We start from the raw sequence: 15,846 nt of genomic DNA on the forward strand, positions 1-15,846 counted from the left end.
GATTATTCATCAAGAGTAGTGACTCGCGTATTGTGACGAGCCAGTTGTTCGGTCACCATTGACCAGACGTTTTCAATTGGTGAGAGATCTGGAGAATGTGCTGGCTAGGGCAGCAGTCGAACATTTTCTGTATCCAGAAAGGCCCGTACAGGACCTGCAACATGCGGTCGTGCATTATCCTGCTGAAATGTAGGGTTTCGCAGGGATCGAATGAAGGGTAGAGCCACGGGTCATAACACATCTGAAATGTAACGCCCACTGTTCAAAGTGCCGTCAATGCGAACAAGAGGTGACCGAGACGTGTAACCAATGGCATCCCATAGCATCACGCCGGGTGATACGCCAGTATGGCGATGACGAATACACGCTTCCAATGTGCGTTCACCGCGATGTCGCCAAATACGGCTGCGACCATCATGATGCTGTAAACAGAACCTGGATTCATCCGAGAAAATGACGTTTTACCATTTGTGCACCCAGGTTCGTCGTCGAGTACACCATCGCAGGCGCTCCTGTCTGTGATGCAGCGTCAAGGGTAACCGCAGCCATAGTCTCCGAGCTGATAGTCCATGCTGCTGCAAACGTCGTCGAACTTCGTGCAGTTGGTTGTTGTCTTTAAACTTCCCCGTCTGTTGACTCAGGGACCGAGACGTGGCTGCTCGATCCGTTACAGCCATGCGGATAAGATGCCTGTCATTTCGACTGCTAGTGATACGAGGCCGTTGGGATCCAGCATAGCGTTCCGTATTACCCTCCTGAACCCACCGATTCCATATTCTGCTAACAGTCATTGGATCTCGACCAACGCGAGCAGCAATGACGCGATACGATAAACCGCAATCGCGATAGGCTAGAATCCGACCTTTATCAAAGTCGGAAACGTGATGATACGCATTTCTCCTCCTTACACGAGGCATCACAACAACGTTTCACCAGGCAACGCCGGTCAACTGCTGTTTGTGTATGAGAAATCGGTTGGAAAGTTTCCTCATGTCAGCACGTTGCAGGTGTCGCCACCGGCGCCAACCTTGTGTGAATGCTCTGAACAGTTGATCATTTGCATATCACAGCATCTTCTTCCTGTCGGTTAAATTTCGCGTCTGTAGCACGTCATCTTCGTGGTGTAGCAATTTTAATGGCCAGTAGTGTAGAATAAGGACTAAAGGTATTTTCAACGGAGTGCCACAGAAACCGGTTTTCAGTAGGCGGTAATATTAGATTGTAAAAGAAATGTAGAAATACGGGACAGCACACTCTGTGTTGTACAGTAACCTAACTTAGATGTAGGGCCGGCCGCACACAGTTGTGACCCCTGCAATGTTGGAACGTGCGAACACAGTTGGAACGTGCGGATCACAGTCAAACATCTCGCTGCTCAACTGAATGTCTCTGTTGGTTGTGGTGACTCACTCGTCCACCAGTTGGGGTATTCAAAGGTGTGTGCCCACTAGATTCCTCGCCGCCTAACAGAAGATACTAAAGAGCATCGAAGGACCATCTGTGCCGAACTGCTTGTGCGTTACAAGGCTGATGGTTACAATTTTCTGTCGATCACTGTCACAGGCGATGAAACATGGGTCCATCACTTCGAACCGGAAACAAAACGGCCACCTTCTCTCCTCTGAAGAAAAAGTTCAAAGCTCCACTCCCAGCCAGTGAAGTTATGGCGACGATCTTCAGGAACTCTGAAGGAGATATTTTGTTTGAGGTCCTCCCTCATGGTGCAACGATCAGATCTGAAGTGTATTGTGCTACCATCAAGAAACTGAAGAAACTATTTCAGCGCGCTCGGCGCGACAAAAATTCAGACGAACTTCTCCGTGACAACGGAAGGGCCCACACAAGTCTCCGGACCCGAGAGCAGCTCACAAAACTTCATTGGACTGTTCGTCCTCATCCACACTACAGCCCGCATCTCGCACATTCAGTCTTCCATCTGTCTGGCCCAGTGAAGGGTGCACTCCGTGGGAATTGATACAGAAAGACGTTGGTTCCGACGTCGACGAGTAGAGAGGTACCACGCGGGCATGCAGGCCTCTAAATCTACATCTACATTCATACTCCGCAAGCCACCTGACGGTGTGTGGCGGAGTGTACTCTGAGTACCTCTATCGGTTCTCCCTTCTATTCCAGTCTCGTATTGTTCGTGGAAAGAAAGATTGTCGATGTGCCTCTGTGAGGGCTCTAATCTCTCTGATTTTATCCTTATGGTTTCTTCGCGAGATATACGTAGGAGGGAGCAATATACTGCTTGACTCCTCGGTGAAGGTATGTTCTCGAAACTTCAACAAAAGCCCGTACTGAGCTACTGAGCGTCTCTCTTGCAGAATCTTCCACTGGAGTTTATCTATCATCTCCGTAACGCTTTCGCGATTACTAAATGATCCTGTAACGAAGCGCGCTGCTCTCCGTTGGATCTTCTCTATCTCTTCTATCAACCCTATCTGGTACGGATCCCACATTGGTGACCAATATTCAAGCAGTGGGCGAACAAGTGTACTGTACCCTACTTCCTTTGTTTTCGGATTGCATTTCCTTAGGATTCTTCCAATGAATCTTAGTCTGGCATCCGCTTTACCGACGATCAACTTTATATGATTATACCATTTTAAATCACTCCTAATACCTACTCCCAGATAATTCACAAAATTAACTGCTTCCAGTTGCTGACCCGATCTATGGTAGGTAAATGATAAAGGATCTTTCTTTCTATGTATTCGCAGCACATTACACTTGTCTACATTGAGATGCAATTGCCATTCCCTGCACCATGCGTCGATTCGTTGCGAATCCTATCGGTAAGGTACCGTAAGGCGGTCACATTGAACGAAGCTGATGTTAAATAATAGGATTTTGTAGCGAAAAGTGTGAGGAATAATATGGTGTACTGGAATCCTGAATAAAACCTACCTGCTTTCAGAAAAAAAAGTATTGCATTGCTAATTGAATGCCCGTCGTGTAAGCCTAACTTCTTTTCTACCTTCTTAATACATAAATTCTTAATTTTAAGCAATTATGTTTCCTTATTAGTTTAAATATCCGAATATTTAAAGCTACAACTTTGTCAAAATACCAAGAAATCAAATACGCTTCATAATATATAGCAATTTAATATTATGAAAATACGACCTTTCTTAGTCCATATGAGAAAGGTTATTTGTAAATCGCAGCAGATACAATAATAATAACAACACTAATAATAACAGAAATAATAACAATATACTAGTTGGGCACCGAGTCGAATTGAGACTGGCCGCGCGGGATAGCCGCAGTTCGCGCGTTCTCCCCCCGTCGGAGGTTCGAGTCCTCCCTTGGGCATGGATGTGTGTGTTGTCTTTGTCGTAAGTTAGTTTAAGTTATATTACGTAGTGGGTAAGCCTAGGGACTGATGACCTCAGCAGGGTGGTTCCATAGGAACTTACCACAAATTTCCAGTTTCCGAATTGAGATTGGACGATAGATAGGGATACGTCATTCCATTCTGCTTCTTATGGCTATATGCCAGAGTTCATCAGCCATAGTGGCTGGTGAATGGAGGCATGCCAGTGTTCCAGCAACCCACGATCAGCTATTTTCAGAGAGTGAGATATCTGCAGAACATGCTGGCCGGGTCAACAGTCGAACAGATTCTGTATCCAGTTAAGTCAGGGCAGCACGGACAACGTTTGGTCGTACAGTATCTACACTGAAGAGCCAAACAATCTGGTATAAGCTTGCGTATTCAAATACAGAGATATGTAAACAGGCAGAATATGGCACTGCGGTCGGCAGCACCTATATGAGACAACAAGTTTCTACGTGGTGCTATAGTCGGCGCACAACCGATGGCACACATCATTTCCGAGGTAGTGATGAAGTGGGGATATTCCCGTACGAGCATTTCACAAGTGTACCGTGAATATCAGGAATCCGGTAAAACATCGAATCTCCGACATTGCTGCGACGAGGAAAAGATCCCGCAACAACGGTACCAACGACGACTGAAGAGAATGTTTCAACGTGACGGAAGTGCAACCATTCCGCAAATTACTGCAGATTTCAGTTATGGGTCATCAAAAAGTATCAGCATGCGAACCACTCAACGAATTACCATTGATGTAGGCTTTCGGAGTCGAAGGCTCACTTGTGTGCCCTTGATGACTGCACGACACAAAGCTTTGCGTCTCGCCTGGGCCAGTCAACACCGACATTGGACTGTTGATAACTGGAAACATGTTGCCTGGTCGGGCGAGTCTCGTTTCAAATTGTATCGAACGGATGGACGAGTACGAGTATGCAGACAAACTCATGAATTCATGGACCCTGCATGTCAGCAAGCGACTGTTAAAGCTGTTGGAGGTTCTCAATGGTGTGGAGCGTGTACAGTTGGAAAGATATGGGACTCCTGACAATTCTAGATACGACTCGGTCAGGTCACACGTACGTAAGCATCCTGTCTTATCACTTGCATCCATTCATGTCCATTGTGCATTCCGACGGACTTGGGCAATTCCAGCATGGCAATGCGACGCCCCAGACATCCAGAATTTCTACAGAGTGGCTCCAGGAACACTCTTCTGAGTTTAAACACTTCCCCTGGCCACCAAAATCCCCAGACATGAACATTATTGAGCATATCTGGGATGCCTTGTAACGTGCTGTTCAGAAGAGATCTCCACCTCCACGTATTCTTACGGATTTATGGACAGCTCTGCAGGATTCATTGAGTCAGTTCCCTCCAGCACTACTTGAGACATTAGTCGAGTTTATGCCACGTCGTGTTGCGGCACTTCTGCGCGCTCGCGGGGTTCTGCACGATATGAGGCATGTGTACCAGTTTCTTTGGCTCTTCAGAGTAAACGGAGACCTTGGAGGCAGAGCACAACCACTGACCTTAATATGTCAGATATATAGTGCCTACTGCACAAATTATCTGTGCAAAATAGAGATGATGTATTGTGTACACGACGACGTCCCGTAGCATCACGTTACATGCTGGACCAGTATGACGATGACGGATGCAGTCTGGCAACATTCATTCTCTTTTAGGCACCACACACAGATATGACCATCGCTATACTGTATGCAAAACTTAGACCCGTCAGAAAATGCGAACTGTTGCCACTAATATAGCCAGTGTTGTCGTTGGGCGCCCCTCTGTCAGCACACTTACCTCTCTCTCCACGTCAAGAGAAGGGACAAGAGTTGTCGCCGTGCTGAGAAGTGGTGGGAACATTCTATTCATTCGATCGTTGGAAAAACAATCGGCTAATTCTGTTGTAGTTTTCCGTATTGGTTGAATTATTTATTTATTCTTTTGAGTGAAACTAGTCTATCGGAGCAACCAAATGAAAACAAGCGATTCAGTCGGTTGGACTACTCATTCACTCTTTTGAGTAAAACCAGTCTGTGGGAGCAGCCGAATGAAAACAATGTGTCAGTTCGTGGGACTGCTAATTCATTCTTTTGACTGAAACCAGTCTTTGGGAGAAAACGAATGAAAGCAATAGATTTCTGCGGTAGCAACAGAATGAAAACAATCAAGTCAGTCGGTTTTAGTTTTACGTGGTGACTGGACTGTTATTTATGTATTTTTCCGAGTAAAAGCAGTGTCTGGGAGCAATAGAATGGAAGCATTCGACACCGTTGTAGCTTTACGTATTGACTGAAAGAGTCATTCTTTCTTTCCAAATACGAAAAGTGTTATATTAAAAAGTTTTTTATTTTAATAGATATTTTCTGCTTTTTAGTCTTGTGTGTGTGAAATTTTTTAATTGATTTTAAACATTTTGATGAGATTACAACAGAGACATGTGGTAAATTTCAGGTTTATTTCAGTTTCTCTTGAACTGAGTCAACCAATATATTGCTTCCTCCTATGTTTACGTCCAGAAAAGACCGCGAGTGTAAAAATTTGAAAGAATGGAGCTCACACTGAGGCTTAGCAGCAATCGTTCTTAACTGCGAAACATTCGCGACTGGAACGGGAAAAACAGGGAAACGGCATTGGTACACGAAATACTCTCGGCCACACACCAGAAAGGAAAACGACTTAATACTGCATCGTCATCCACTTGTGAGCTAAGTCGAAAGTTCCAAATTTGAGCTTATCGAGAAGTTAGTTTAAAGTCTTTTGGTAAATTTGTACGGAACAGACAGACAGACTGAAAAACAAAATACACTCCGTCACACACCAGACTCTAAAGGAGTTAATATTGCAGTGGCATCCAGTTCTGAGCTATGTTGAAAGTATTAGGTCTGTAGCTTATCTGGAAGTTAGTTTAAAATCAGTTGCAAAATTTATACCGAACAAACAGACAAGAAACAAACCCAATAAAAACATGTTAAACAGTGATTGTCATTTATATATACATAAATTTAGAGTGCAGCACCACATATTAAACTTTCAAAACCAATCAAAACTTGACATTTATAGTCGCAAGCGCGAAAATTCGTAGTGGAGTAAGTAAATAGATACATTTTGAAAATACTTCAGTTTTAGAAATATACATTTATACACATGTCCTTAAAAAAACACTTTACTAGTCTCTAACAAAAGTTATCAACCCTAGTCATGATCCATCTACACTGAAGAGCCAGAGAAACTGGTACACATCCCTAATATCGTGTAGGGCCCCAATAGCACGCAGAAGTGCCGCAACACAACGTGAGTGGACTCGACTAATGTCTGAAGTAGTGTTGGAGGGAACAGACACCATGAATCCTGCACGGCTGCCCATAAATCCGTAAAAGTATCAGTGAGTGGAGATCTCTTCTGAACAGCTCGTTGGAAGGTATCCCAGATATGCTCAATAATGTTCATGTCTGGGGAGCTTGGTGGCCAGGGGAAGTGTTTAAGCCCAGAAGAGTGTTCTTGGAGCCACTATGTAGAAATTATGGACTTGTGGGGAGTCTCATTGTCATGCTGGAATTGCCCAAGTCCGTCGGAATGCACAATGGACATGAAGGGATGCAGGTGATCAGACGTGAAACTTATGTACGTGTCACCGACTATAACACCACGTTGAAACTCTCTTAAATCTTGATAACCAGCGATTGTAGCAGCAGTAACAGATCTAACAACTGCGCCAGACACTTGTCTTATATGGGCGTTGCCGACCACAGCGCCGTATGCTGCCTGTTTACATATCTTTGTATTTGAATACGTAAGCTTATACCAGTCTGTTTGGTGCTTTAGCGTATAACCGAAAAGGCTGAAGAAGTATGTAACTAAGGCCACTCAAACCCATTTGTGTCCCACTGAATGAAACCACTCAAGCCTGGTGAATAAGTTAAATTATTCATATAAAGGTCGCTGTCGACGGAGACTTGTTCCAATCGGTTGTGTTCCATTGAGGGAAAACACTTAAACCTTGCGAGAGAGTGGAAACATTCTTATAGCTGACATGGCCGCAAAGACTAGTTTTATTCGGTTGTTTCATTTGACTGAAAAAACTGACTGAACGAAAAAACAATAGATTGACCAATCAGTTCTTAAAAACGGACGGTTATCCCATCACTAGTGCTGAGAGTCCTTGGTGATTCAGGTGTCGAGGTGTCAGCGTGGATACTTGTCTTGCTGCAATGACGTCCATTTGCTGACTCAAGGTACATGACATGTCTGTAGGATACTGCACGGGCGAGCGAATATGTGTATCATCTCTGGCACTAGTTGAGCGGTACCGCTGACATCGTGTATGACGTTGACTAGAACCCACCTCAATCCATCGATTCCGTATTCGCATGAGAATCGTGTGACCCTGAGCAACGAGAACAGCCACATCGCGAAACGATAAATCTGTCTCGATAAGCCATGTACCATCCGCTGTAGAATTCCGACACGTGCTGGGAGACGTTTCACTTTCTTACACTACACATTACACGATCTTCTCATAAACTTTTTTCTTTCTTTCGTTCTTTGGGCCTTCGTCCCGCGTCAGCGTGGGGTCGGCTGTGTTAGTACGGATTTGGCAGTGTTAGTTGCAGAGGGTGGCTGGATGCCCTTCCTGCCGCCATCCCGAACCCCCTGGGATGTAAGTAGTGTACCCCAGCAGCTGTCTGCGTCTGGTGTAAGCCATGAAATAGTGCGAAAGTGTTCTAATCTCTATGAGTCGTGTATGTGAGGTGGAACGTGGGGACCAGCCCGGTATTCACCTAGCGAGATGTGGAAAACCGCCTAAAAACCACATCCAGGCTGGCCGCGCCGTTAGTCCGCCAGGCGGATTCGATCCACGGCCGTCGCGCCTACCCGGGTCCAGGAAGCAGCGCATTAGCGCTCTCGGTTACCCTGGGGGGGGGGGGGGCAGATCTTCTCATAAACAAACAAAATTTAAATCTGATTTTTGAATGAGAAACCCGCTGAATAATCTTTTCTTATACAAGGCAGTCAGAAACAGACTGAAAAGCTTATAAGGATGTTTCAGGGTAGGTTCGATGCGTTGCGCCGTTTTCAAGTTAATCAGCATTGAATTTAGATAGTCAAGCCGCTGTACGTGCAAATTCAAGCGACCCTCTAGAGTCATTGTCGCCGAACGTGTTCTTCGTTTGGTTGCCTAAAACCAAACAAGAGACTTATAGAGAAAATTGGACATGGGACGATGGTAAGAGTCGAACACGAGATAAAGGCAGAGCTGTTTCTTGCGCTATCATCTTCGCCCTGAAAACAACTGACGTTAATTGTATCTGGTGGGTACATGAATTTCCGAGCGCAGTGGACCGATCGGCTGACTTCAACGACAGTTAACTGTGAAACTGCGCAACGCATCGCGTTTTGTCTTGACAATTATTCCACAGCACAGTCTACCTTGCAACACCGTTATAAGCTTTTCAGGCTGTTTCTGGCCACCTTGTACACAGAACGTAGATGGTATTGCTCCAACCTGCTTTGTGCGATTGTACTGAAATGCAAATCATGTACTATATTTCATTCCAGTTTGAAAATTATTGTGAACCGTCGTCGTGTTGATCCAGTTTTCATGGCCAGCAGTGCAGGAGAAAATTATATCCAGAAGTAGTGTTCCTGTGGGGATGAACCAGCTCTCAGGAATGATGAAGGACAAACTACACTCCTGGAAATTGAAATAAGAACACCGTGAATTCATTGTCCCAGGAAGGGGAAACTTTGTTGACACATTCCTGGGGTCAGATACATCACATGATCACACTGACAGAACCACAGGCACATAGACACAGGCAACAGAGCATGCACAATGTCGGCACTAGTACAGTGTATATCCACCTTTCGCAGCAATGCAGGCTGCTATTCTCCCATGGAGACGATCGTAGAGATGCTGGATGTAGTCCTGTGGAAGGGTTTGCCATGCCATTTCCACCTGGCGCCTCAGTTGGACCAGCGTTCGTGCTGGACGTGCAGACCGCGTGAGACGACGCTTCATCCAGTCCCAAACATGCTCAATGGGGGACAGATCCGGAGATCTTGCTGGCCAGGGTAGTTGACTTACACCTTCTAGAGCACGTTGGGTGGCACGGGATACATGCGGACGTGCATTGTCCTGTTGGAACAGCAAGTTCCCTTGCCGGTCTAGGAATGGTAGAACGATGGGTTCGATGACGGGTTGGATGTACCGTGCACTATTCAGTGTCCCCTCGACGATCACCAGTGGTGTACGGCCAGTGTAGGAGATCGCTCCCCACACCATGATGCCGGGTGTTGGCCCTGTGTGCCTCGGTCGTATGCAGTCCTGATTGTGGCGCTCGCCTGCACGGCGCCAAACACGCATACAACCATCATTGGCACCAAGGCAGAAGCGACTCTCATCGCTGAAGACGACACGTCTCCATTCGTCCCTCCATTCACGCCTGTCGCGACACCACTGGAGGCGGGCTGCACGATGTTGGGCGTGAGCGGAAGACGGCCTAACGGTGTGCGGGACCGTAGCCCAGCTTCATGGAGACGGTTGCGAATGGTCCTCACCGATACCCCAGGAGCAACAGTGTCCCTAATTTGCTGGGAAGTGGCGGTGCGGTCCCCTACGGCACTGCGTAGGATCCTACGGTCTTGGCGTGCATCCGTGCGTCGCTGCGGTCCGGTCCCAGGTCGACGGGCACGTGCACCTTCCGCCGACCACTGGCGACAACATCGATGTACTGTGGAGACCTCACGCCACACGTGTTGAGCAATTCGGCGGTACGTCCACCCGGCCTCCCGCACGCCCACTATACGCCCTCGCTCAAAGTCCGTCAACTGCACATACGGTTCACGTCCACGCTGTCGCGGCATGCTACCAGTGTTAAAGACTGCGATGGAGCTCCGCATGCCACGGCAAACTGGCTGACACTGACGGGGGCGGTGCACAAATGCTGCGCAGCTAGCGCCATTCGACGGCCAACACCGCGGTTCCTGGTGTGTCCGCTGTGCCGCGAGTGTGATCATTGCTTGTACAGCCCTCTCGCAGTGTCCGGAGCAAGTATGGTGGGTCTGACACACCGGTGTCAATGTGTTCTTTTTTCCATTTCCAGGAGTGTATCAATCTGAGATACGGAATTCTGCCCCGGAAAACTGCTGACTACGTGTGTATACATACAACGGTTCACCTGTTTCGCACGGTTGCAGTACATAATTGGAACGAACATATGCTGATCCAGCACAGTGCGCATCTTAAGCGTTTCTCTAGAAATCGAGATTCAAAGTTTTACAAGCCTGTTGGATACCATATGAGTGCATGACCGGCTTAGGCGGCGTATTGGTTGTCTGGCCGTACTTTGTTGGAGTCCAGTCATTTTTCTCCTAACTTTCCACCTGACTTATATAACAATAAACATAATAGTTGCGGAGCACACGTGGCGAGGTATAATAAAATATTATCATTTATTGATCAAAAACTTAACGCATGTGTCTCAATGCAGTCATACTGGACTATACACAGATGAAACAGAATATTACACGGTCCAGACACATTAATGTGACACCGCCTAAGTTCGACGTCAACGTGCAATAATCGCTCACAGCCTGCAGGTGGCAGCACTAGTAGTGGAGGGTATATAAAGCGTGGGGTGAGGGCATGGAGAGATGGAAAACAGTGTAGTTGTTGTTGTTATGCGGGAACGGAGCTATTTATACTACTGGCCATTAAAATTGCTACACCACGAAGATGACGTGCTACAGACGCGAAATTTAACAGACAGGAAGAAAATGCTGTGATATGCAAATGATTAGCTTTTCAGAGCATGCACACAAGGTTGGCGCCGGTGGCGACACCTACAACGTGCTGACTTGACCAAAGTTTCCAACTGATTTCTCATACACAAACAGCAGTTGACCGGCGTTGCCTGGTGAAACGTTGTTGTGATGCCTCATGTTGTTGTTGTTGTTGTGGTCTTCAGTCCTGAGACTGGTTTGATGCAGCTCTCCATGCTACTCTATCCTGTGCAAGCTTTTTCATCTCCCAGTACCTACTGCAACCTACATCCTTCTGAATCTGCTTAGTGTATTCATCTCTTGGTCTCCCTCTACGATTTTTACCCTCCACGCTGCCCTCCAATACTAAATTGGTGATCCCTTGATGCCTGAGAACATGTCCTACCAACCGATCCCTTCTTCTGGTCAAGTTGTGCCACAAACTTCTCTTCTCCCCAATCCTATTCAATACTTCCTCATTAGTTATGTGATCTACCCATCTAATCTTCAGCATTCTTCTGTAGCACCACATTTCGAAAGCTTCTATTCTCTTCTTGTCCAAACTATTTATCGTCCATGTTTCACTTCCATACATGGCTACACTCCATACGAATACTTTCAGAAATGACTTCCTGACACTTAAATCAATACTGGATGTTAACAAATTTCTCTTCTTCAGAAACGATTTCCTTGCCATTGCCAGCCTACATTTTATATCCTCTCTACTTCGACCATCATCAGTTATTTTGCTCCCCAAATAGCAAAACTCCTTTACTACTTTAAGTGCCTCATTTCCTAATCTAATTCCCTCAGCATCACCCGACTTAATTAGACTGCATTCCATTATCCTTGTTTTGCTTTTGTTGATGTTCATCTTATATCCTCCTTTCAAGACACTGTCCATTCGATTCAACTGCTCTTCCAAGTCCTTTGCTGTCTCTGACAGAATTACAATGTCATCGGCGAACCTCAAACTTTTTACTTCTTCTCCCTGGATTTTAATACCTACTCCGAATTTTTCTTTTGTTTCCTTTACTGCTTGCTCAATATACAGATTGAACAACATCGGGGAGAGGCTACAACCCTGTCTTACTCCCTTCCCAACCACTGCTTCCCTTTCATGTCCCTCAACTCTTATAACTGCCATCTGGTTTCTGTACAAATTGTAAATAGCCTTTCGCTCCCTGTATTTTACCCCTGCCACCTTTAGAATTTGAAAGAGAGTATTCCAGTCAACATTGTCAAAAGCTTTCTCTAAGTCTACAAATGCTAGAAACGTAGGTTTGCCTTTCCTTAATCTTTCTTCTAAGATAAGTCGTAAGGTCAGTATTGCCTCACGTGTTCCAGTGTTTCTACGGAATCCAAACTGATCTTCCCCGAGGTTGGCTTCTACTAGTTTTTCCATTCGTCTGTAAAGAATTCGTGTTAGTATTTTGCAGCTGTGACTTATTAAGCTGATAGTTCGGTAATTTTCACATCTGTCAACACCTGCTTTCTTTGGGATTGGAATTATTATATTCTTCTTGAAGTCTGAGGGTATTTCGCCTGTCTGATACATCATCCTCACCAGATGGTAGAGTTTTGTCAGGACTGGCTCTCCCACGGCCGTCAGTAGTTCCAATGGAATATTGTCTACTCCGGGGGCTTTGTTTCGACTCAGGTCTTTCAGTGCTCTGTCAAACTCTTCACGCAGTATCATATCTCCCATTTCATCTTCATCTACATCCTCTGCCATTTCCATAATATTGTCCTCAAGTACATCGCCCTTGTATAGACCCTCTATATACTCCTTCCACCTTTTTGCTTTCCCTTCTCTGCTTAGAACTGGGTTTCCATCTGAGCTCTTGATATTCATACAAGTCGTTCTCTTATCTCCAAAGGTCTCTTTAATTTTCCTGTAGGCGGTATCTATCTTACCCCTAGTGAGATAGGCCTCTAAATCCTTACATTTGTCCTCTAGCCATCCCTGCTTAGCCATTTTGCACTTCCTGTCAATCTCATTTTTGAGACGTTTGTATTCCTTTTTGCCTGTTTCACTTACTGCATTTTTATATTTTCTCCTTTCATCAATTAAATTCAATATTTCTTCTGTTACCCAAGGATTTCTACTAGCCCTCGTCTTTTTATCTACTTGATCCTCTGCTGCCTTCACTACTTCATCCCTCAAAGCTACCCATTCTTCTTCTACTGTATTTATTTCCCCCATTCCTGTCAAATGCTCCCTTATGCTCTCCCTGAATCTCTGTACAACCTCTGGTTCTTTTAGTTTATCCAGGTCCCATCTCCTTAAATTCCCACCTTTTTACAGTTTCTTCAGTTTTAATCTACAGGTCATAACCAATACATTGTGGTCAGAGACCACATCTGCCCCTGGAAATGTCTTACAATTTAAAACCTGGTTCCTAAATCTCTGTCTTACCATTATATAATCTATCTGATACCTTTTAGTATCTCCACGGTTCTTCCATGTATACAACCTTCTTTCATGATTCTTAAACCAAGTGTTAGTTATGATTATGTTGTGCTCTGTGCAAAATTCTACCAGGCGGCTTCCTCTTTCATTTCTGTCCCCCAATCCATATTCACCTACTATGTTTCCTGCCTCATGTAAGGAGGAGAAATGCGTACCATCACGTTTCCGACTTTGATAAAGGTCGGATTGTAGCCTACCGCGATTGCGGTTTATCGTATGGCGATATTTCTGATCGTGAAGGTCGAGATCCAGTGGCTGTTAGCAGAATATGGAATCGCTGGGTTCAGGAGCGTAATGCGGAACGCCATGCTGGATCCCAACGGCCTCGTATCACTAGCAATCGACATGACAGGCATCTTACCCGCATGGCTGTAACGGATCGTGCAGCCACGTCTCGATCCCTGAGTCAACAGATGGTGACGTTTGCAAGACAACAACCATCTGCGCGAACAGTTCGACGACGTTTGCAGCAGCATGGACTATCAACTCGGAGACCGTGGCTGCGGTTACCCTTGACGTTGCATCACAGACAGGAGCGCCTGCGATGGTGTACTCAACGACGAACCTGGGTGCACGAATGCCAAAACGTCGTTCTTTCGGATGAATCCAGGTTCTGTTTACAGCATCATGATGGTCGCATCCATGTGTGGTGACATCGCGGTGAACTCACATTGGAAGCGTGAATTCGTCATCGCCATACTGGCCTATTACCCGGCGTGATGGTATGGCGTGCCATTGGTTACACGACTCGGTCACCTCTTGTTCGCATTGACGGCGCTTTGAACAGTGGACGTTACATTTCAGATGTGTTACGACCCGTGGCTCTACCCTTCATTCGAGCCCTGTGAAACCATACATTTCAGCAGGATAGTGCACGACTGCATGTTGCAGGTCCTGTACGGGCCTTTATGGATACAGAAAATATTCGACTGCTGCCGTGGCCAGCACATTCTCCAGATCTCTCACCAACTGAAAACGTCTGGTCAATGATGGCCGAGCAACTAGCTCGTCACAATACGCCAGTCACTACTTTTGATGAACTGTGGAATTGTGTTGAAGCTACATGGGCAGCTGTACCTGTACACGTCATCCAAGCTCTGTTTGACTCAATGCTCAGGCGAATCAAGACCGTTATTAGGGCCAGAGGTGGTTGTTCTGGGTACTGATTTCTCAGGATCTATGCACTCAAATTGCGTGAAAATGTAATCACATGTCAGTTCTAGTATAATATATCCGTCCAATGAATACCCGTTTATCATCTGCATTTCTTCTTGGTGTAGCAATTTTAATGGCCAGTAGTGTATCTGACGTTCAGAAGGGCATAATCATTGGCTTTCAGGCCAAGCCTGCAAGCACTTTCGAAACGGCTAAGTTTGTTAACTGTTCGCTTGCTGCAGTGGTTATAATACACTGTGTATGGTGAAACGGTGCAATCCAAAACCGACGCTAAGGGAACTGGCGCACCACAGTCCACAGATGACAGGGGTAAACGACGGCTGTGGAGATGAGTACGGGCGAATAGACTTGCAGCTGTTGAGCAACTGACCCTCCAGATGAACCAAGGACCTACCAACAGTATCTCTTCAACAACCATTCAGCGCACCTTGCTAACAAGGGAACCTCCCCATCGCACCCCCCTCACATTTAGTTATAATTTGGCACAGTGGATAGGCTTTGAAATACTGAACACAGATCAATCGAAAAAACAGGAAGAAGTTGTGTGGAACTACGAAAAATTAAGCAAAATATACAAACTGAGTAGTCCATGGGCAACATAGGCAACATCAAGGATGATGTGTGCACAGAAGCGCCGTGGTCCTGTGGTTAGCGTGAGCAACTGCGGAACAAGAGGTCTTTGGTTCAAGCATTCCCTCCCGTAAAAAGTTCAAATTTTTAGTTTCAGACAATTATCAGAGTTCAGGCACTCACACATAATCAATTTCGCTCCCCAAAATTCCAGGACATGTTCAGATTTGCTTGGACATATGCAGGATTTGACGGTCTACATACGGAAAAATTTGAAAACGTTAAAAACATATGTTTTGACAGAGCACAGAGAAAACTGTGCGAGTGTGAAATTGTTGCATTCATTTGTTGCAGTTTATGTGGCACACTCTTATGTTTTCATCACTTTTTTGGGAGTGATTATCACATCCACAAGAAAACCTAAATCGGGCAAGGTAGAAGAATCTTTTTACCCATTCGCCAAGTGTGCAAGTTAGGTGGGTCGACAGCATATTCCTGTCACGTGACGCAC

The sequence above is a fragment of the Schistocerca serialis genome, chromosome 3, assembly GCF_023864345.2.
Source record: "Schistocerca serialis cubense isolate TAMUIC-IGC-003099 chromosome 3, iqSchSeri2.2, whole genome shotgun sequence".
NCBI classification, from domain to species: Eukaryota; Metazoa; Arthropoda; class Insecta; order Orthoptera; family Acrididae; genus Schistocerca; species Schistocerca serialis.